Raw genomic sequence first — 24,464 nt, 5'->3', positions numbered from 1 at the left:
TTATGCTTATGCTGCATGTATTCATTTCTTCCTTTTCTGTTTTTAAAAAAAATCCCAAAAAACATACCTCTATGTTGGAGGGTTATGGGCTGAGTGCGGGTCAGTGGGACTAGGTGAGAGACTAGAAGGGCCGAGATTGCCTGTTTCCCTGCTGTAATTGTTATATGGTTATAAACAAGTTAATGCTGTTAAACAAGGGTAATGAATAGTCCCGAAGAAGGGTCTCGGCACAAAACGTCAACTATTTATTCATTTCCATAGTTGCTGCCTGACCTGCTGAGTTCCTCCAGCAATTTATGTTTGTTGTTCTGGATTTCCATCATCTGCGACTTTCCCATGTTAACAAAAATAGAACAACTAGCTATGAACTGCAGTAACATTTTTGTACCCAATATAAATAAAAAATCAGAATCCGGTTTATATCACATATATGTCATGAAATTTGTTGTTATGCAGCAGCAGTACACTGCAATACATAATTATCATAAACCTATATATTACAATAAGTATAGCTTTAAAAATAAATTAAGTAGTGCGAGAACAGTGAGTGAGGCAGCGTTATTGAGTTCATCAGTTTCTGATTCTGAGTTATTGTCCATTCAAAATCTGATGGCGGATGGGAATTAAAAGCTGTACATTACTGAATCACTTGCCTACAAGAAAGCAATCTGTACTTATAAATGTCAAACGATGCATTACCTATCTGCAGGCCCTGTATTCATATTTTGACCGCACAGCTTTGAACTGTGGAACTCCTCCCGCCGTAACAGGACCATATCGTCGACGGCTGACCTACAATGTGAAATGAAGTAAGATATTTCGGGGCCGCACTACTTACCGGCACAGCCCCGGAATCGAGGGCTCACACACTCGGCGATGTCTGTGTTTACCATTCGGCGCGTTGCTCGGGGACGCGCAGCGCGCGAGAGTGGGGCGTACCACTGGAGGTAGAGGGGCAAGGGATCTGTAAAATAAATGCCCTGCAGATGTGGGAAATCTGGAGCGACTGCACAAAATGCTGACTGTTAATTCCTCAGCATAAATGCAGCCTGACCTACTGAGTTCCTCCTGTAAAATAAGCCTCATGACAAGCAGAGCAACACGGTAGGGCAGCGGCTCCTTCAGTTTTTCACTTGCCGGAGCCTCAGAGTGACGCGGTTTCTGTCACCTCAGTGCGCTGCGAGAGCGCGGGCGCGGCGCTCGAGCTGTTCAAATCAGGGCGCGAGAATCGGCTCCGGACCAACGGCGGCGACCCGGGTTCCTACACCAGTACGCCGTCAACTGGTCCACTGTGAAGGCGAACAGGTAACATCCCTCTTAGGAGTTGGGGATATCTCTCTTCTAATCTGCTTATAGTTTGCCTTTTTTAAAAAAAATTGCACGGTGCCCCACTTGAGTGTCTCTTTGCCGTCCTCACGTTTATTATCAGTCTTATGTGCCGTGAAATGTCACTTTGCGGAAGAAGTACGGCACAAAAAAAAAACACAAAGTTACTGTGAATTACGAAGTTCGCTGATGACACGGCCATAGTGGGGTGTGTCAGGAATGGACAGGAGGAGGAGTATAGGAAACTGATACAGGACTTTGTGATATGGTGCAACTCAAACAACCTGCGTCTCAATATCACCAAGACCAAGGAGATGGTGGTGGACTTTAGGAGATCTAGGCCTCATATGGAGCCAGTGATCATTAATGGAGAATGTGTGGAGCAGGTTAAGACCTACAAGTATCTGGGAGTACAGTTAGACGAGAAGCTAGACTGGACTGCCAACACAGATGCCTTGTGCAGGAAGGCACAGAGTCGACTGTACTTCCTTAGAAGGTTGGCGTCATTCAATGTCTGTAGTGAGATGCTGAAGATGTTCTATAGGTCAGTTGTGGAGAGCGCCCTCTTCTTTGTGGTGGCGTGTTGGGGAGGCAGCATTAAGAAGAGGGACGCTCACGTCTTAATAAGCTGGTAAGGAAGGCGGGCTCTGTCGTGGGCAAAGTACTGGAGAGTTTAACATCGGTAGCTGAGCGAAGGGCGCTGAGTAGGCTACGGTCAATTATGGAAAACCCTGAACATCCTCTACATAGCACCATCCAGAGACAGAGTAGCAGTTTCAGCGACAGGTTGCTATCGATGCAATGCTCCTCAGACAGGATGAAGAGATCAATACTCCCCAATGCCATTAGGCTTTACAATTCAACCGCCAGGAGTAAGATATGTTAAAGTGCCGGGGTTAGGACTCAATGTATTTAAGTAAACTACTTAAGAACTTTTTAAAAGCTATTATTAATGCTTTTTGAGAGGGTGATTTTAGATGCATATCATATTTTTACTGAGTTAAGTATTGTATGTAATTAGTTTTGCTACAATAAGTGTATGGGACATTGGAAAAAATGTTGAATTTCCCCATGGGGATGAATAAAGTATCTATCTATCTATCTAAGTAAATAAATAGTGCATAAGAAAAGGATAAATAAAAGATGCTGGAGGACTCAGCAGGCCAGGCAGTATCTATGGAAAAAAAGTACAGTGGACGTTTCGGGCCGAAACCCTTCACTAATCCTGCCGTTTTCCATAGATGCTGTCTGGACTGCGGAGATCCTCTAGCGTTTTGTGTGTGTTGCTCGGATTTCCAGCATCTGCCAATATTCTATTGTTTGTGAATAAATAGAAGATTCTCTGGTGCCCAGCCTTTGTCTAATTAACAAAATCTAACTCAACACTCGTGATCTAAGTCATATTAAATGAGTGACTGGAATAAAGTTTATTATCACTGATATATGCCATCAAATTATTGTTTTGAGGGGCAGTACAATGCAATACATAAAAATACAATAAGATAAATAAGAAATACAAAAAAAAATCGAGAGTTCAAAAAGTGAGATCATGGAGCCATGAGAGAGGAGTTGGCCAAAGTTGACTGGAAGGTTACCCTAGCAGGGATGACAGTGGAACAACAATGCCAAGTATTTCTGCGAATAATACAGAAGGTGCAGAATCAGTTCATTCCAAAGAGGAAGAAAGATTCTAAGGGGAGTAGGGGGCAACCATGGCTGACAAGGGAAATCAAGGAGGGTATAAAAATAAAAGAGAAGTATAACATAGCAAAGATGAGTGGGAAGCCAGAGGATTGGGAAACTTTTAAAGAGCAACAAAAAGGCAATATGGGGAGAAAAGATGAGGTATGAAAGTAATCTAGCCAAGAATATAAAGGAGGATAGTAAAAGCTTCTTTAGGTATGTGAAGAGGAAAAAATTAGTTAAGACCAAAGTTGGGCCCTTGAAGACAGAAACGGATGAATTTATTATGGGGAACAAGGAAATGGTAGATGAGTTGAACAGGTACTTTGGATCTGTCTTCACTAGGGAAGACACAGACAATCTCCCAGATGTAATAGTGGCCAGGGGACCTAGGGTACGGAGGAACTGAAGGAAATTCACATTAGGCAGAAAATGGTGTTGGGTAGACTGATGGGACTGAAGGCTGATAAATCCCCAGGGCCTGATGGTCTGAATCCCGGGGTACTTAAGGAGGTGGCTCTAGAAATCGTGGATGCATTGGTAATCATTTTCCAATGTTCTATAGATTCAGGATCAGTTCCTGTGGATTGGAGGGTAGCTAATGTTAACCCACTTTTTAAGAAAGGAGCGTGAGAGAAAACAGGGAATTATAGACCAGTTAGCCTGACATTAGTGGTGGGGTAGATACTGGAGTCAATTATAAAAGATGAAATAGCGGCACATTTGGATAGCAGTAACAGGATCGGTCCAAGTCAGCATGGATTTACAAAGGGGAAATCATGGTTGACTAACTAATCTTCTGGAATTTTTTGAGACTGTAACTATGAAAATGGACAAGGGAGAGCCAGTGAATGTAGCGTACATGGACTTTCAGAAAGTCTTTGATAAAGTCCCATAGGAGATTAGTGGGCAAAATTAGAGCACATGGTATTGGGGGTAGGGTACTGACATAGATAGAAAATTGGTTGGCAGACTGGAAACAAAGAATGGGGATTAACGGGTCCTTTTCAGAATGGCAGGCAGTGACTAGTGGGGTACCACAAGGCTCGGTGCTGGGACCACAGCTATTTACAATATGCATTAATGATTTAGATGAAGGGATTAAAAGTAACATTAGCAAACTTACAGATGACACAAAGCTGGGTGGCAGTGCGAAATGTGAGGAGGATGTTAAGAGAATGCAGGGTGACTTGAACAGGTTGGGTGAGTGGGTAGATGCATGGCAGATGCAGTTTAATGTGGATAAATGTGAGGTTATCCACTTTGGTGACAAGAATAGGAAGGCAGATTACTATCTGAATGGTGTCAAGTTAGGAAAAGGGGATGTACAACGAGATCTAGGTGTCCTTGTTCATCAGTCACTGGAAGTAAGCATGCAGGTACAGCAGGCAGTGAAGAAAGCTAATGGTATGTTGGCCTTTATAACAAGGGGAGTTGAGTATAGGAGCAAAGAGGTCCTTTTGCAGTTGTACAGGGCCCTGGTGAGACCACACCTGGAGTATTGTGTGCAGTTTTGGTCTCCAAACTTGAGGAAGGACATTCTTGCTATTGAGGGAGTGCAACGTAGGTTCACGAGGTTAATTCCCGGGATGGCAGGACTGTCATATGTTGAAAGATTGGAGCAACTGGGCTTGTATACACTGGAATTTAGAAGGATGAGAGGGGATCTGATTGAAACATATAAGATTATTAAAGGATTGGACACGCTAGAGGCAGGAAGCATGTTCCCGCTGATGGGTGAGTCCAGAACTAGAGGCCACAGTTTAAGATTAAGGGGCAGGCCATTTAGAACAGTGATGCAGAAAAACTTTTTCACCCAGAGAGTTGTGGATCTGTGGAATGTTCTGCCTCAGAAGGCAGTGGAGGGCAATTCTCTGGATGCTTTCAAGAAAGAGTTAGATAGAGCTCTTAGAGATAGCGGAGTCAAGGAATATAGTGAGAAGGCAGGAATGGGGTACGGATTGTGGATGATCAGCCATGATCGCAGTGAATGGCGGTGCTGGCTCAAAGAGCCGAATGGCCTACTCCTGCACCTATTGTCTATTGTGTTTATGGAGCATTCAGAAATCTGATGGTGAAAGGGAAGTAGCTGCTCCTGAATCGTTGTGTGTGTTTTACATTCTGCCCTGTGGAAGTACCAAGGGTGTGAGGTCCCAGATCGTAAGGCTCCTTATAGATTGATGCCACCTTCTCGAGGCATTGTCTCTTGAAGATGTCCTCGATGGTGGAGAGTTGGCAGAGAGACTCGATAGGCCAAATGGCCTAATTCTACTACAAGATCTTATGATTGAGCTGGCTGAGTCTATAACCCTTTGTAGCCTCTGATCAGAATCAGGTTTAATATCACTGGCATATGTAATGAAATTTGTCATTTTGCAGTAGTATATTGCAATACATAATAAAACTGTGAATTACAGTAAGAAGCCTATATATTAAAAAAAGTTAAATAAGTAGTGTAAAAAGAGGAATAAAAGTTATGAGGTAGTGTTCAATAGTTCAAAGTCCATTCAAAAATCAGATGGCAGAGGGGAGGAAGCTATTCCTGAATTGTGTGTTTTCAGGCTTGTGCTATGGAGGCTTCATACCAGGCTGAGATGCAGTCAGAATGTTCTCCGAGGTGTATCTATAGAAATATAGTGCAGCTGCATGCAACTTATTCAACCAAGTTGTGACAATACTAATTTAGCCAGTAGTACTGCTGGAATGGTTTTGGATCTGTGGTTCTACATCCAAGATACCTTTAATTTCTTTCTCAGCCTTGCCTTTTCTTTTCAATGCTCTGTGCCTATCAGTACTCAGGTGTTTCTGATCCTGCACCTTTAAAGTTTCAAGCCTCGTATTTTCACTTTAAAATATACTTATTACAAATTTATCAAGTTTCTGCCTCGAATAAAAAGTCTGCAATAACCACCTCGCTATATACCACCTACTGAGTATAGGAGCAGAATTATGCCATTTGGCCCATTGAATCTGTTCTGTCATTTCATCCTGATCCAATTTTCCTCTCTGCTTCAATCTTCTGCTATCCCCCCACACCTGTTCTCCATATCGCTTCATGCCCTGACCAAGCAGGAATCTATCAACTTCTTAAATGCACATAAAGACTTGGCCTCTACAACCTGTGGCAACAAATTCCACAGATTCACTACTCTGGCAAAAGAAATTTGCCCTTGTCTCTTTTCTAAAATGATGCCCCTTTATTTTGAGGCAATGTCCTCTGGATTTGACACTCCGACCAGAGGAAATGTTTTCTCCACATCCATTCCATCGAGGCCTTTCAACATTCTGTAGGTTACAATTAGGTTGCCCTCATTCTTCTGAATTCCAGTGAATACAGGCCCAGAGCTATCAAACATTCTTCATACCACATGCCTTTTAATCCTGGAATTATTTTTGTGAACTTCTTTTGAACCCTCTCCAGTTTCAACACATCCTAAGGGGCCAAAAATTGCTCTCAGGCTCCACCAGTGCTTTATAAAGTCTCATCATTACATCCTTCCTTTTATACTCCAGTCCTCTTGAAATGAATGCTAACATCATATTTGCCTTCCTTGCCACAAACTCAACTGCAAATTAATCCTGCATAAGGACACACAAATCCCTTTCCACCTCAGATTGTTGTCTTTTCTCTCCATTTTAAAAATAGTCAACCCTTTTATTTCTTCTACCAAGGTTCATGACCGTACACTTCCAGACAATATTCCATCTGCCACTTTACTTATTTTCCTAATCTGTCTAAGTTTTTCTGTAGCCTTTCTGTTTCCTCAAAATTACCTGCCCCTCCTCTGATCTTTGTATCATCTGCAAACTTTGCAACAAAGCTATCAATTCCATCATCCAAATCATTGACATATAATGTAAAAAAAAATAACCCAACACAGATCCCTATGGAATACCATTAGTCACTGTCAGCCAGTCAGAAAAGATTCCCTTTATTCCCACACTCTGCCTTCCGCCAATCAATCTTTGCTTTATCCATGCTGGAATCTTTCCTGTAATACCATGGGCTCATAGCTTGTTAAGCAGCCTCATGTGTGAATGAAAAATCATTATTAATGCTTTGACAGTCTCTTCAGCCACCTCTTAAAAAGAAGACAGCCATATACAGTGGGCAGCTGAGTAATAGTGTAGCAGAGTGAGACGACTTTGGCTCAAAAGATTGTTTGCTAGTGCTGTTGGGGAGGTTTTAAAATAATATGGCAGGGGGATGGGAACCCACACAGAAAAGAAGAGGGAAGTGATGCAGAGACCAGAGTTAGAGTTAGTGAAGAAAAAAGTAAAAGTACAGTGCATAAAAGTAAAAAGCAAAAATCACATAGGTCACTAGATTCTAAAAAGACAATCAGTATAAGGGTACTTTATCTAAATGTCCGTAGTATTAGAAACAAGGTTAGTGAACTTGTGGCACAGATCAGTACCAAGACATATGATTTAGTGGCCATTACAGAAACCTGGTTGCAAGGTGGAGATGACTGGGAATTAAATATCCAAGGATATCAGGTAATATGGAAAGATAGGCAGGAAAGCAGAGAAGGTGGGGTGGCACTCCTGATTAGGGATGAGATCAGGGCGATTGTGAGAGACGATATAAGGTCTACGGAGCAGAATGTTGAGTCCATCTGGGTAGAGATTAAAAATAGTAAAAAATCACTGCTGAGTGTTGTCTATAGGCCACCTAATAAAAATATTGCATTTGCAGAGGCGATTAACCAAGAAATAACTGAGGCTTGTAAGAATGGAATGGCAGTTGTCATGAGGGATTTTAACTTCCACATAGATTGGGTGAATCAGGTTGGTCAAGGAAGTCTTGAGGAGGACTTCATAGAATACATCCATGATGGCTTTCTTGAGCAGCATGTTAGCGAACCTAAAAGGGAAAATATTATCTTAAGTCGAGTCCTGTGCAATGAGATAGGTAAAATTAACAATCTTGTAGTCAGGGATCCTCTTGAAAAGAGTGATCATAGTATGATTGAATTTCACATTCAGATGGAGGATGAAATAGGTAGATCTAAAACTAGCGTATTATGCTTGAACAAGGGAAACAACAATGGGATAGAGGAGTTGGCTAATGTGGATTGGGAGCACAGGCTATTTGGTAGGACAGTTGAGGAACAGTGGAATACTTTCAGAGGTTTTTCACAGTGCTAAAACAAGAGTATATACCAGTCAAAGGTAAGGACAGTAAGTGTGGGGAGAGCCAGCCTAGGATAACTAAGGAAATAAAAGATAGTATCAAATTAAAAGCTCGTGTACAAAGTCGCAAAGAGTAGTGGGAGACTGGAGGATTGGGAAAACTTTAAAAAGCAACAGAGAACAACTAAACTGGAAATAAGGAAAGGGAAGATGAAGTATGAAAGTAAATTAGCACAAATATAAAAACAGATAGCAAAAGTTTTTATAAATATATAAAGTGGAAGAGTGTGGCTAAAGTCAACGTAGGTCCCCTGGAAGACGAGAAAGGGAAATTGATATTGGGTGATGAGGAAACATGGGAATCTGCAGATGCTGGAAATTCAAGCAACACACACAAAATGCTGGTGGAACACAGCAGGCCAGGCAGCATCTATAGGGAGAAGCACTGTCGACGTTTTGGGCTGAGACCCTTCGTCAGGACTAACTGAAAGGAAAGATAATAAGAGATTTGAAAGTAGGAGGGGGAAGTGGAATGCGAAACGATAGGAGAAGAACGGAGGGAGTGGGGTGAAGCTGAGAGCCGGAAAGGTATTTGGCAAAAGGGATACAGAGCTGGAGAAGGGAAAGATCATGGGACGGGAGGCCTAGTGAGAAAGAAAGGGGGAGGGGAGCACCAGAAGGAGATGGAGAGCAGGCAGAGTGATGGGCAGAGAGAGAGGAAAAAAAAGAGGAGGAAAAAAATTAAATATATCAGGGATGGGGTAAGAAGGGGAGGAGGGGCATTAACGGAAGTTAGAGAAGTCAATGTTCACGCCATCAGGTTGGAGGCTACCCAGCCAGTATATAAGGTGTTGTTCCAACCTGAGTGTGGTTTCATTTTGACAGTAGAGGAGGCCATGGATAGACATATCAGAATGGGAATGGGATGTGGAATTAAAATGTGTGGCCACTGGGAGATCATGCTTTCTCTGGCGGACAGAACATAGGTGTTCAGTGAAATGGTCTCCCAGTCTGAGTCGGATCTCACCGATATATAGGAGGCTGCACCAGGAGCACCGGACACAGTATACCACACCAGCCGATTCACAGATAAAGTGTCGCCTCACCTGGAAGGACTGTCTGGGGCCCTGAATGGTCGTGAGGGAGGAAGTGTAAGGGCAGGTGCAGCACTTGTTCCGCTTACAAGGATAAGTGCCAGGAGGGAGATTGGTGGGAAGGGATGGGGGGGAAGAATGGACAAGGGAGTCGTGTAGGGAGCGATCCCTGCAGAATGCAGAAAGGGGGTGGGGGGGAAGATGTGCTTGGTAGTGGGATCCCGTTGGAGGTGGTGGAAGTTACGGAGAATTATACGTTGGACCCGGAGGCTGGTGGGGTGGTAAATGAGGACGGGTGGAACCCTATCTCGAGTGGGGTGGCAGGCATATGGGGTGAGGGCAGATGTGTGGGAAATGGGAGAGATGCGTTTGAGAGCAGAGTTGATGGTGGAAGAAGGGAAGCCCCTCTGTTTAAAAAAGGAAGACATCTCCTTCGTCCTGGAATGAAAAGCCTCACCCTGAGAGCAGATGCAGTGGAGACGGAGGAATTGCAAGAAGGGGATAGCATTTTTGCAAGAGACAGGGTGGGAAGAGGAATAGTCCAGGTAGCTGTGAGAGTCCGTAGGCTAATAGTAGATATCAGTAGATGAGCCGTCCCCAGAGATGGAGACAGAAAGATCAAGAAAGGGGAGGGAGGTGTCAGAAATGGACCAGGTAAATTTGAGGGCAGGGTGAAAGTTGGAGGCAAAGTTAATGAAGTCAATGAGCTCAGCATGCATGCAGGAGGCAGCGCCATTGTAGTCGTCGATGTAGCGAAGGAAAAGGGGGACGGATACCCGTATAGGCTTGGAACTAAGACTGTTCCACAAAGCCAATAAAAAAGTAGGCATAACTGGGACCCATGCGGGTGCCCATGGCCACACCTTTGGTTTGGAGGGAGTGGGAGGAGCCAAAGGAGAAATTATTGAGAGTAAGAACTAATTCCGCTAGACGGAGGAGAGTGGTGGTAGAGGGGAATTGGTTAGGTCTGGAATCCAAAGAGAAGCGGAGAGCTTTGAGACCTTTCTGGTGGGGGATGGAAATATATAGGGACTGGACGTCCATGGTGAAAATAAGGCGTTGGGGGTCAGGGAACTTAAAACCATTGAAAAAATTCAAAGCATGAGAAGTGTCACGAACATAGGTGGGAAGGGATTGAACAAGGGGGGATAAAACAGTGTCATGGTATGCAGAACTGAGTTCGGTGGGGCAGGAGCAAGCTGAGACAATGGGTCTACCTGGACAGGCAGGTTTGTGGATCTTGGGTAGGAGGTAGAAACGGGAAGTGTGGGGTATGGGAATTATGAGCTTGGTGGCAGTGGATGGGAGATCCCCAGAGCTGATAAGGTTGGTGGTGGTATAGGAGACAGTGGCCTGGTGCTCCTTAGTGGGGTCATGATCAAGGGGTAAATAAGAAGAGATATCAGAGAGTTGTCGCTGTGCCTCGGCCAGGTAGAAGTCAGTACGCCAGACTACAACAGCGCCCCCCTTATCAGCATGTTTTATACGGGCAGTCAATAGACAGTAGGTGCAGGAGTAGGCCATTCGGCCCTTCTAGCCAGCACCACCATTCACTGTGATCATGGCTGATCATACACAATCAGTACCCTGTTCCTGCACTCTCCCCATATCCCTTGACCCCACTATCTATAAGAGCTCTATCTAACTCTCTCTTGAATGCATCTAGAGACTTGGCCTCCACTGCCTTCTGGGGCAGAGCATTCCACATATCCACCACTCTCTGGGTGAAAAAGTTTTTCCGCATCTCTGTTCGAAATGGCCTACCCCTTATTCTTAAACTGTGGCCTCTAGTTCTGGACTCACCCATCAGCAGGAACATGCTTCCTGCCTCCAGCGTGTCCAATCCCTTAATAATCTTATATGTTTCAATCAGATCCCCTCTCCTTCTAAATTCCAGTATATACAAGCCCAGTCGCTCCAATCTTTTAACATTTGACAGTCCCGCCATTCCGGGAATTAACCTTGTGAACCAACGCTGCACTCCCTCAATAGCAAGAATGTCCTTCCTCAAATTTGGAGACCAAAACTGCACACAATACTCCAGGTGGGGTCTCACCAAGGCCCTGTACAGCTGCAGAAGGACCTCTTTACTCCTATACTCAATTCCTCTTGTTATAAAGGCCAGCATGCCATTAGCTTTCTTCACTGCCTGCTGTACCTGCATGCTTGCTTTCATTGACTGATGTACAAGAACACCTAGATCTTGTTGTACTTTCCCTTTTCCTAACGACTCCATTTAGATAGTAATCTGCCTTCCTGTTCTTGCCACCAAAGTGGATAACCTCAAATCCACATTAAACTGCATCTGCCATACATTTGCCCACTCACCCAACCTGTCCAAGACACCCTGCATTCTCATAACATCTTCCTGATATTTCACACTGCCACCCAGCTTTGTGTCATCGGCAAATTTGCTAATGTTACTTTTAATCCCTTCATCTAAATCATTAATATATATTGTAAACAGCTGCAGTCCCAGCACCGAACCTTGCGGTACCCCACTGGTCACAGCCTGCCATTCCGAAAGGGACCCGTTAATCGCTACTCTTTGTTTCCTGTCAGCCAGCCAATTTTCAATCCATGTCAGTACTCTGCCCCGAATACCATGTGCCCTAATTTTGCCCACTAATCTCCTATGTGGGACTTTATCAAAAGCTTTCTGGAAGTCCAGGTACACTACATCCACTGGCTCTCCCTTGTCCATTTTCATAGTTACATCCTCAAAAAACTCCAGAAGATTAGTCAAGCATGATTTTCCCTTCATAAATCCATGCTGACTCGGACTGATCCTTCTACTGCTATCCAAATGTGTCGTAATTTCCTCTTTTATAATTGACTCCAGCATCTTTCACTGACGTCAGGGTTACGTACGAGTTCCTTTCCTGAGTCTGTCTTTAAGTCAGATTTGTACATAAGTCGAAACAAGTACATCCAGTATTATTTAGTGTTAGTTAGTCAAATGTTTGTCTTAGTATATAGTATATATTTTACCTTTCTATGCACATAAAACACTTAAGAAACGTATGTATTCCAATAATTAAACCACTTTGTTGCTTAGTAATAATTGTAGCTTTCATCGCGGCAGCGCCTTTCACATGCTCCGTTATTCTCACTTTATCTGTTATCCTTTAAAATTGTTCCGATCATTGACCGACTGTAGCCTAATGCTTTTCCAATGACCGATGGTGTTTCATCTCTTTCCAAATGCTTCATTATGTCCACTTTATTTTCAATCACGATCACTTCCTGTCAATGGAACAGAAACACTGCGGGCAGTGGGTCCCGAGCTGCACTGGCTCCCGAGGTCCGCTGAGTCCCAAGGACCACCGCATTGAGACAGGCTAAATGGGACAAGTGGGGGCTGTGCTGGGTTTGGGTATTTGATCCTCCACACTATTCTGCGCGGGAATTTAAACTGGAAGTGGCAGTGTTTTTTTACGAGGTCAAGTTGCGAGCTCGACATCAACCCGGCAGGGGTGGTACAGGAGTCACTGGATCGACATCAGCCCAACACAGGAGCAGTCTGTCGCTGGATCGAACTCGGAAACCTCTATTCTCCAGCCCGGCGCTGATCCCACGGCGCCAGCAGCCGACCGGAACGGAGAGGGCGGGGTCGGGGTGAATCCTACTAAGAAAAATTTAAGCCATATACAAAGTTAAACACTCAACGCAGTGTCAACGGCAACAACTTAAAATGGCGGACAGCGTCGCTATCCCACTTAAAATGGCGGACGGTGTTCTTCTTCCTGGTTCATAAGTATGAGTTGTCTGTAAGTCGGACGTTCATAGCTCGGGGACTCTGTGTAGTGAGGTTGGGATTGGTGTGGAGGGAGCGGAGAGCAGAGCGTTTGGAAGGAGTGAGGTTGGAATTGGAACAAGGTGTGGTGAAGTCGAGATGGTTGATGTCCTGTCGGCAATTAGCAATAAAGAGATCCAGTGCAGACAGAAGACCAGAGCAGGGTGTCCATGAAGAGGAGGAGGATTGAAGACTGGAGAAGGGGTCATCGGTGAGGGTAGGAGAGTTCTTGCCAAAGAACTAAGCTTGGAGATGGAGCCAGCGGAAGAAGAGTTCAACGTCATGGCGTATGCGGAACTCGCTGAGGTGTGGGCAAAGGGGGACAAAGGTGAGGCCCTTACTGAGGACAGAGCTCTCTGCCTCAGAGAGTTGAAGGTCGGAGGGAATGGTAAAGACCCGGCACGGATGAGAGATGGGATCAGAGGGGGGAGGCGGGAGGCTGGTGGTGTCGGTGGAGAGGGGAGGGGTGGGGTGCGAGGAAGATGGAGCCTCTGAGGGCCCAGGAACTGATGATGGGATCTGAGGGAGAGAGGATTGCAGAGTGGTGGTGGGGGAAGGGGAGACAGGAGTCACAATCGCAGCATATGTGAAGACCCGGCCTGGAGTTCAAGGCTGGAGTCGCAGTCGGTGGTTGCGCAATCACTTTGAAGTTGTCCATGGTCGTTGGAACCCGCATTGATGGTGCTGGAGTCCGGGTTTTGAATATGCCCTGGGTTGCTGGGGCAGCCGAGACTGACAGCAGGGGCCAATCCATGGAGTGTTGCCTCACCTGGAAGGACTGATATGTCTATTCATGGCCTCCTCTACTGTCAAGATGAAGCCACACTCAGGTTGGAGGAACTACACCTTATTTACCGGCTGGGCTTCGGCCCTCTCTTCCCCTTCACTCCTGATGAAGGGTCTCGGCCCGAAACGTTGGCTACTCTTTTCTCACGGATGCTGCCTGACCTGCTGAGTTCTTCCAGCGTTGTGTACATATACCGGCTGGGTAGCCTCCAACCTGATGGCATGAACATTGACTTCTCTAACTTCCATTAATGCCCCTCCTCCCCTTCTTACCCCATCCCTGATATATTTAGGTTTTCCCCCCTCTTTTTTTTCTCTCTGCCCATCACTCTGCCTGTTCTCCATCTCCTTCTGGTGCTCTCCTCCCCCTTTCTTTCTCCCTAGGCCTCCTGTCCCATGATCTTTCCCTTCTCCAGCTCTGTATCCCTTTTGCCAATCACCTTTCTGGCTCTCAGCTTCACCCCACCCTCTCTGGTCTTCTCCTATCGTTTCGCATTTCCCCCTAGGTGGAGCTGAGTTTATGGACAGATCAGCCATAATCTTATTGAATGGCGGGGCAGGTTCGATGGTCTGGATGGCCTACTCCTGCTCCTATTTCTTATGTTCTCTTTCAGAACACTGGAGAGCATACCATTTGGTTCAGGTGACTTATCTACCTTCAGACCTTTCATTTTCCCATGAATCTTCTCTCTGTTAAAGGTACCTTTACTCATTTCATGACCCCTGACAGCTGGTACTTCCACTATACTGATAGTGTCTTCTACAGTGATGACTGATGCAAATTACTTATTTAGTTCAATCACCGAATTACAGGAAGGATTTTAATAAGGTTGAAAGAGTGCAGAAATGGTTTACAAGGATGTTGTTGGGACTTGAGAAACTGAGTTACAGAGAAAGGTTGAATAAGTTAGGACTTTATTCCCTGCAGCGTCGAAGAATGAGGGGAGATTTGATAGAGGTATATAAAATTATGATGGGTATAGATCGAGTGAATGCAAGCAGGCTTTTTCCACTGAGGCTAGGGGAGAAAAAAACCAGAGGACATGGGTTAAGGGTGAAGGGGGAAAAGTTTAAAGGGAACATTAGGAGGGGCTTCTTCACACAGAGAGTGGTGGGAGTGTGGAATGAGCTGCCAGATGAAGTAGTAAATGCGGGCTCACTTTTAACATTTAAGAAAAACTTGGACAGGTACATGGATGAGAGGTGTATGGAGGGATATGGTCCAGGTGCAGGTCAGTGGGACTAGGCAGAAAAATGGTTTGGCACAGCCAAGAAGGGCCAGAAGGCCTGTTTCTGTTCTGTAATGTTATATGGTTCATTTGCTTGTTCCCTCATTACTACCTCTCCAGCATCATTTTTCGGTGGTCCAATATCCACTCTCACCTTTCTTTTATACTTTATGTATCTGAAGAAACGTTTATATTCCCTTTAATATTATTCGCTAGCTTACTTTCATATTCAATCGTCACCTTAATGACTCTTTAGTTGCCTTCTGATGGTATTTAAAGGCTTCCCAATCCTCTAACTTCCCACTAATTTCTGCTCTATTATATGCCAGCTCTTTGGCTTTTATGTTGGCTTTGACTTCCCTTGTTAGACATAGTTGTATCATATTTCCTTTAGAATACTTCATCCTCTTTGGGATGTATGTATCCTGGGCCTTTTGAATTGCTTCCAGAAATTCTAGCCATTGCTGCTCTAATGTCATCCCTGCCAGTATTCTGTTTCAACACCTTTCTCATCATTTTACTCTATTATAATACTGATATATCTGGCTCTAGCTTCTCCTTCTTGAATTTCAGGATGAATTTGATTATATTATGATCTGTTGCCCTTGAGGGTTCCTTTATGTTAAGCTCTCTAATCAATTCCAATTCATTGTACTATACCCAATCCAGAGTAGCTGATCTCCTGCTATGCTCAACCATGAACCAAAAGAAGCTGCAGAGGGTTGTAAATTTAGTCGGCTCCATCTTGGGTACTAGCCTACAAAGTTCCCAGGACATCTTCAAGGAGTGGTGTCTCAGAAAGGCAGTGTCCATTATTAAGGACCTCCAGCACCCAGGGCATGCCCTTTTCTCACACAGGGGTGTCAAACTCATTTTAGGTCACGGGCCGGATTGAGCAAAATGCAGCTTCATGCGGGCCAGATCAGTCGGACGCGTGCGAACGCAGCTTTCGTTGCCTCCGTTTTTTCAGCCTGCTCTCATGTGTCTCAGTCTCTGCTATAACTACAAAGTGTTTCACTTTACAAATTCCGTTTCTTATGAAGAAGACTGCCGAGCAAGACTGCCGAATAAACACTAAAAACCCTGAAAACCTGGTACCTGAATAAACTCAGCATTAGCCATATCATACGCCATAGACGCTTCGATTACTGGGGCCAGCTTTAATAGTAATTAGATATTATCTCGCGGGCCAAAGATAATTCCACGGCGGGCCGGATTTGGCCCGCGGGCCTTGAGTTTGACATATATGATCCTGGTAGGAGATATAGAAGCCTGAAGGCAAACACTCAGCGACTCAGGAACAGCTTCTTCCCCTCTGCCATCCTATTCCTAAATGGTCACTGAACCCTTGGACACTACATCACTTTTTTAATATATAGTTTTTCTGTTTTTTTGCACAATTTTTAATCTATATTCTATATTGATATACATATATTGATATATCAATATACATAAACTGTAATTGATTTACTTATTATTATTTTATATTTTTTCTTTTATACTATGTATTGCGCTGAATTGCTGCTGCTAAATTAACACATTTCACATCTCATGCCGGTGATAATAAACCTGATTCTGATTCTAAACTGCCCTGAAAAGCATCTCAGTGGCATTCTAAAAACTCCCCCCTCTTAGAATCCGGCATCAACCTGAACTGCCCAATCTACCTGCATATTGAAATCCCCCATAACTATTGTAACATTGCCCTTTTGGCATGCAATTTCTATGTCCCATTTTAACTTGTAGACCACGCCCTTACTACAGTTTGGGGGCCTGTTTATAACTCCCATCGGGATCTTTTTACCCTTGCAGTTCCTTAGCTCTATCTACAATGATTCAACACGTTCTGACTCTGTATCACCTCTTTCTAATGTTATAATTTCATTTTTTTTTTTAACCAACAGAGCCACACCACCTTCTTTGCCTTCCTGCCTATCCTTCTGATAGAATGTTTATCCTTGGACATTAAGCTCCCAGGTATAATCTTCTTTCAGCCATGATTCAATATTGCCTACATCATCGTACTTGCCACTCTGTAACTTGCTACAAGTTCATCTACCTTATTTCCAATACTGCGTGCATTCAATTCTAACAACTTTCGTCCTGTATTCAGCCCTTTTGATGTACTTCTATGCAAATTCAAGCAAAGTAATGGTTTCAGCAGCAATAGTTGGAGAACACCATTTTGATATTGAAGAGGAGATACAATCACTATGATTTTTTTTTTATCCTCAAGCCAATATTGTGTTCAAGTTGCTACAAGACCGTGTATTCTGTGAGCTTCAATATTGCACTGACTTTCTGCCTTTTGTTTGCTGATGGGATCCCTCTGCTGCTGGAGAGAAAGGAGCTTATTACTGTGCCCGGAGGATGGGCCTCTGGTCAAGAGGTGGCTCTCCCCCTTTTGATAATATTGGAGGATGGTACCGAAGTTCTATGTTTATGGATTTGGACTGTGGACTCTTTTTGTCTTATGGTTTTTATATTCTGTTTTGTCACCTGTTCTTTCTATTTTTTTTGTGCGTGGGAGGGGTTTTGGAGTCAATGTTTTCATTTTTTTATGGTTTCAAAGGTACATTTAAGAGGTGGGAGCGTGGCACTGTTGATCAGAGATAGTGTCACGCTGCAGAAAAGGTGGACGTCTTGGACGGATTGTCTACAGAGTGTCTGTGGGTGGAGGTTAGGAACAGCAAGGGGTCAATAACTTTACTGGGTGTTTTTTATAGGCTACTCAGTAGTAACAGGGATATCAAGCAGCAGTTATGGAAACAGATCCTGGAAAGGTGTAATAATAACAAAGTTGTCGTGATGGGAGATTTTAATTTCTCAAATATCGATTGGCATCTCCCTAGAGCAATGAGTTTAGATGAGGAGGAGTTTGTTAGGTGCGTTCAGGAAGGTTTCTTGACACAATATGTAGATAAGCCTACAAGAGGAGAGATTACTTGATTTGGTATTGGGAAATGAACCTGGTCAGGTGTCAGATCTCTCAGTGGGAGAGCATTTTGGAGATAGTGGTCATAATTCTATCTCCTTTATAATAGCATTGGAGAGAGAGGAACAGACAAGTTAGAAAAGCATTTAATTGCAGTAAGGGGAATAATAAGGCTATCAGGCAGGAAATTGGAAGCTTAAATTGTGAACAGATGTTCTCAGGGAAAAGTACGGAAGAAATGTGGCAAACGTTCAGGTGATATTTGTGTAGAGTTCTGTATAGGTACGTTCCAATGAGACAGGGAAGTTATGGTAGGGTACAGGAACCGTGGTGTACAAAGGATGTAATAAATCCAGTCAAGAAGAAAAGAAAAGCTCACAAGAAGTTCAGAGAGCTAGGTAATGTTAGAGATCTAGAAGATTATAAGGCTAATAGGAAGGATCTTAAAAAGGAAATTAGGAGAGCCAGAAGTGGCCATCAGAAGGCCTTGGCGGGCAGAATTAAGGAAAGCCCCAAGGCATTCTACAAGTATGTGAAGAGCAAGAGCATAAGACGTGGAAGTATAGGACCTATCAATTGTGACAGTAGGAAAGTGTGTATGGAACTGGAGAAAATAGCAGAGGTACTTAATGAATACTGGTTTCCCCCGCTATCCGAAGGTAGAGTGTTCCTATGAAACTGTTTGTAAGCCAAAATGTCATAAAGTGAAGAAGCAATTTCCATTAATTTAAATGGGAAAAATTTTTGAGCATTCCCAGACCCAAACAATAACCTACCAAATCAAACCAAATAACACATAAAACCTAAAATAACACTAACATATAGTAAAAGCAGGAATGATATGATAAATATATAGCCTATATAAAGTAGAAATATTGTATGTACGATGTAGTTTCACACATCAAAACCGGGAAGACAGCGAGCCAAAATCGATTTGGAGAAAAAAAAATCGGCACGTGCGCGTACGCGCCTACGCACGTTCACGCATATGTACGTACATGAGTATGCATGTACACGCAGATGCACATACATGCATGCGCACACAGCTGCTTGCACAAGGCTTCACGGTCATGGTAGTATTTGTTGGGGTAAACACACGTAAAAAGCAGCCAGCTTTTTTTCATGAAAGCAAAAATCCTCTTTAGTTAGCAAAAACACATACTAATGTAGGTCTTTCGTAACAGCAAGCTGTCGTAAAACAAACATTCGAGAAATGGGCACCACCTATACTTCAGTATTCACTATGGAAAAGGATCTTGGTGATCATAGTGATGACTTGCATCAGACAGAAAAGCTTGAGCATGTTGATATTAAGAAAGAGGATGTGCTGGAGCTTTTGGAAAGCATCAAGTTGGATAAGTCGCTGGGACCAGTTGAGATGTACCCTAGGCTACTGTGGAAGGCGACGGAGGAGATTGTTGAGCCTCTAGCAATGATTTTTGCATCATCAATGGGGATGGGAGAGGTTCCGGAGGATTGGAGGGTTGCAGATGTTGTTCCTTTATTCAAGAAAGGGAGTAGAGATAGCCCAGGAAATTATAGACCAATGAGTCTTACTTCAGTGGTTGGCAAGTTGATGGAGAAGATCTTGAGAGACAAGATTTATGAACATTTGGAGAGATATAATATGATTAGGAATAGTCAGCATGGTTTTGTCAAAGGCAAAGGGGAACCAGAGTGTATGAACAGATGTATGGGAGAAGGAAGAAAAAGAAGACAGTAAAATTCTTTGTACTGTTAGAGATAAACAGAGAGGAGGAGGTGGAGAATTTCTTAAATGCATTTAATTTAATGCTAGGAGCATTGTAAGAAAGGTGGATGAGCTTAGAGCATGGATTGATACCTGAAAATATGATGTAGCTATTAGTGAAACATGGTTGCAGGAGGGGTGTGATTGGCAACTAAATATTCCTGGATTTTGTTGCTTCAGGTGTGATAGAATCGGAGGGACAAGAGGGGGAGGTGTTGTGTTGCTTGTCAGAGAAAATATTACAGCGGTGCTCTGGCAAGATAGATTAGAGGGCTCATCTAGGGAGACTATCTGGGTGGAATTGAAGAATGAGAAAGGTGTAGTAAGACTTATAGGGGTGTATTATAGACTTCCTAATGGGGAGCGAAAATTGGAGGAGCAAATTTGCAAGGAGATAGCAGATATTTGTAGTAAGCACAGGGTTGTGATTGTGGGAGAATTTAATTTTCCACACATAGACTGGGAGGCCCATACTGTAAAAGGGATGGATGGTTTGGAGTTTGTAAAATGTGTGCAGGTTAGTTTTTTGCAGCAGTACATAAAGATACCGACTAGAGAAGGGGCAGTGTTGGATCTTCTGTTAGGGAATGAACTAGGTCAGGTGACGGAGGTATGTGTTGGGGAGCACGTCGGATCCAGTGATCACAATGCCATTAGTTTCAGTATAATTATGGAGAAGGATAGGACTGTACCCAGGTTTGAGATTTTTGATTGGAGAAAGGCTAACTTTGAGGAGATGCGAGAAGATTTAGAAGGAGTGGATTGGGACAATTTGTTTTATGGGAAGGACGTAATAGAAAAATTGAGGTCATTTAAAGATGAAATTTTGAGGGTACAGAATCTTTATGTTTCTGTTAGGTTGAAAGGAAAAGTTAAAAGTTTGAGAGATCCATGGTTTTCAAGGGATATTGGAAACTTGGTTAGGAAAAAGAGAGATATCTACAATAAATATAGGCAGCATGGAGTAAATGAGGTGCTCGAGGAATATAAAAAATGTAAGAAGAATCTTAAGAAAGAAATTAGAAAAGCTAAAAGAAGATTCGAGGTTGCTTTGGCAAGCAAGGTGAAAATAAATCCGAAGGGTTTCTACAGTTATATTAATAGCAAAAGGATAGTGAGGGATAAAATTGGTCCCTTAGAGAATCAGAGTGGACAGCTATGTGTGGAGCCAAAAGAGATGGGGGATGTTTTGAACAATTTCTTTTCTTCGGTATTCACTAAGCAGAAGGATATTGAATTGTGTAAGGTACGGGAAACAAGTAGGGAAGTTATGGAAACTATGACGATTAAAGAGGAGGAAGTACTGGCACTTTTAAGGAATATAAAAGTGAATAAATCTCCAGATCCTGATAGGATATTCCCTAGGACCTGGAGGGAAGTTAGTGTAGAAATAGCAGGGGCTCTGACAGAACTATTTCAAATGTCATTAGAAACGGGGATGGTGCCGGAGGATTGGCGTATTGCTCATGTGGTTCCATTGTTTAAAAAGGGTTCTAAGAGTAAACCTAGCAATTATAGGCCTGTCACTTTGATGTCAGTGGTGGGTAAATTAATGAAAAGTATTCTTAGAAATGGTATATATAATTATCTGGATAGACAGCGTCTGATTAGGAACAGTCAACATGGATTTGTGCGTGGAAGATCATGTTTGACAAATCTTATTGAATTTTTTGAAGAGGTTATGAGGAAAGTTGACGAGGGTAAAGCAGTGGATGTTGTCTATATGGACTTCAGTAAGGCCTTTGACAAGGTTCCACACTGGAAGGTTAGTTAGGAAGGTTCAATCATTAGGTATTAATATTGAAGTAGTAAAATGGATTCAACAGTTTCTGGATGGGAGATGCCAGAGAGTAGTGGTGGATAACTGTTTGTCAGGTTGGAGGCCAGTGACTAGTGGTGTGCCTTTGGGATCTGTACTGGGTCTAATATTGTTTGTCATTTACATTAATGATCTGGATGATGGGATGGTAAATTGGATTAGTAAGTATGCAGATGATACTAAGGTAGGTGGCGTTGTGGATAATGAAGTAGGTTTTCAAAGCAAGCAGAGAGATTTTTAGGCCAGTTAGAAGAGTGGACTGAACGATGGCAGATGGAGATTAATGCTGATAAGTGTGAGGTATTACATTTTGGTAGGACTAATCCAAATAGGACATACATGGTAAATGGTAGGGCATTGAGGAATGCAGTAGAAAAGTGATCTAGGAATAATGGTGCATAGTTCCCTGAAGGTGGAATCTCATGTGGATAGGGTGGTGAAGAAAGCTTTTGGTATGCTGTCCTTTATAAATCAGAGCATTGAGTATAGGGGTTGGGATGTAATGTTAAAATTGTACAAGGCATTGGTAAAGCCGAATTTGGAGTATTGTTTACAGTTCTGGTCACCGAATTATAGGAAAGATATCAACAAAATAGAGACAGTACAGAGAAGATTTACTAGATTGTTACCTGGGTTTCAGCTACTTTGGAGTGTAGAAGGTTGAGGGGGGATTTGATAGAGGTACCTAAAATTATGAGGGGTTAGACAGAGTTGACGTGGATAGGCTTTTTCCATTGAGAGTAGGGGAGATTCAAACAAGAGGACATGAGGTGAGAGTTGTGGGGCAAAAGTTTAAGGGTAACACGAGGGGGAATTTCTTTGCTCAGAGAGTGGTAGCTGTGTGGAACGAGCTTCCAGTAGAAGTGGTAGAGGCAGGTTCGGTATTGTCATTTAAAGTAAAATTGGATAGGTATATGGACAGGAAAGGAATGGAGGGTTATGGGATGAGTGCGGGCCAGTGGGACTAGGTGAGAGTAAGTGTTTGGCACGGACTAGAAAGGCCGTGCTGTAAATGTTATATGGTTATATGGCAGGTCGTGCCTTATGAGCCTGATGGAATTTTTTGAGGATGTGACTAAACACATTGATAAAGGAAGAGTAGTAGATGTCGTGTATATGGATGTCATCAAGGCATTTGATAAGGTACCCCATTTCTCAATACGGCTTATTGAGAAAGTAAGGAGGCATGGGATCCAAAGGGACATTGCTTTGTGGATCGAGAACTGGCTTGCCCACAGAAGGCAAAGAGTGGTTGTAGACGGGTCATATTCTGCATGGATGTTGGTCACCAGTGGAGTGACTAGTGAAGGGAGCATGAGAAGGCTTTGGCATGTAGGATTAAGGAGAACCCCAAGGCGTTCTATGCGTATGTGAAGAATAGGAGGATGATGAGAACGAAGGTGGGACCGCTAAAGGATAAAGAGGGCAACATGTGCCTGGAAGCGGAGGAGGTTGGGGAGGTCCTAAATGAATACTTTGCTTCAATATTCACAAGTGAAAAGGATTTTGATCAGGATGAGGTCGAATTAGAACTGTCTGCTGGACAATGTGGAGATTAAGGAAGAAGAAGTGCTGGATCTTCTTAAAAACATTAAGACTGATAAATCCCCAGGGCCGAATATGATACACCCCAGGTTGTTGTGGGAATTGAGAGAAGAGATCGCAGGAACATTAGCTATGATCTTTGAATCCTCTTTGGCTGCAGGGGAAGTGCCAGAGGACTGGAGAATGGCAAATGTAGTTCCCTTGTTTAAAAAAGGTAATAGGGAGAAACTTGGGAACTATAGACCGGTGAGTCTTATGTCAGTGGTCTGCAAACTGCTGGAAAGGATTCTTAAGAATAGGATCTATGAGCATTTGGAGAAGTACAGTCTACTCATGGATAGTCAAAATGGCTTTGTGAAGGGAAGATCGTGCCTCACGAGCCTGATTGAGTTTTTTGAAGAGGTAACAAAAGAAATTGATGAGAGTAGGGCAGTGAATGTGGTCTACATGGACTTCAGCAAAGCATTTGACAAGGTGTCTCATGAGAGACTCATTCAGAAAGTCATGAGGCATGGGATAAGTGGAACCTTGACTGTTTGGATAAAAAATTGGCTTAAAGGAAGAAAGCAGAGGGTGGTTGTGGAAGGAAAGTATTCTGCCTGGAGGTCGGTGACTAGTGGAGTGCTGCAGGGATCTGTCCTGGGACCCCTGCTATTTGTGATTTTTATAAATGACCTGGATGTAGAGGTGGAAGGATAGGTGAATAAGTTTGCGGATGACACGAAGATTGGAGGAGTTGTGGATGGAGCTGCAGGTTGTCAAAGGTTACAAGAGGATATAGACAGGCTGCAGAGTTGTGCAGAAAAACGGCAGATGGAGTTCAATCCGGACAAGTGTGAGGTGATGCATTTTGGAAGGATAAACCAGAAGACTGAGTACAGGATTAATGGTCAGTTACTTAAGAGTGTGGATGAACAAAGGGACCTTGGGGTTCAAATCCATGCATCCCTCAAGGTCGCTGCACAGGTTGATAGGATAGTTCAGAAGGCCTATGGGATGCTAGGCTTCATTAACAGGGGGATTGAGTTCAACAGTAGAGAGGTCATGTTGCAACTCTACAAATCTCTGGTGAGACTGCACTTAGAGTATTGTGTTCAATTCTGGTCACCTCATTATAGGAAGGATGTGGAAACTATGGAGAGGATGCAGAGGAGATTTACCAGGATGTTGCCTGGTTTGGAGAACAAGTCATATGAAGCAAGGTTAGCAGAGCTGGGACTTTTCTCTTTAGAGCATGGAAGAATGAGAGGGGACTTGATAGAGGTCTACAAGATTATGAGAGGCATAGATAGGGTGGATAGTCAGTACCTGTTTCCCAGGGCACCAATAGATAGATAGATAGATAGATACTTTATTCATCCCCAT

The 24,464-nt window shown here is 43.4% G+C and overlaps 2 protein-coding genes across 4 annotated transcripts in view; one reads left to right on the top strand and one right to left on the bottom strand.

Annotated features, from left to right (window-relative positions):
• The window catches only part of kiaa0825 (KIAA0825 ortholog), a 324,821-nt gene extending 323,796 nt beyond the window's left edge, over nt 1-1,025 (bottom strand). Inside the window, exon 1 of one of the 3 annotated variants that reach the window (XM_073066385.1) lies at nt 839-1,025. The gene's annotated coding sequence lies outside the window, so the exon portion shown is untranslated. Of the gene's footprint in view, nt 1-699; nt 816-838 lie in introns of those variants that run through there. The other 2 variants (XM_073066405.1, XM_073066395.1) reach the window with 2 other exon arrangements.
• Nucleotides 1,026-1,190: 165 nt separating this feature from the next.
• slf1 (SMC5-SMC6 complex localization factor 1) overlaps nt 1,191-24,464 on the top strand; it is a 151,666-nt gene continuing 128,392 nt past the window's right edge. Inside the window, exon 1 of the mRNA XM_073066417.1 lies at nt 1,191-1,305. The gene's annotated coding sequence lies outside the window, so the exon portion shown is untranslated. The remainder of the gene's footprint in view (nt 1,306-24,464) is intronic.

Source organism: Hemitrygon akajei, chromosome 2, assembly GCF_048418815.1.
Source record: "Hemitrygon akajei chromosome 2, sHemAka1.3, whole genome shotgun sequence".
Lineage (NCBI taxonomy): Eukaryota > Metazoa > Chordata > Chondrichthyes > Myliobatiformes > Dasyatidae > Hemitrygon > Hemitrygon akajei.
The sequence above is the reverse complement of the archived record's forward strand: the minus strand, read 5'-3'. Positions and strand labels throughout refer to the sequence as shown.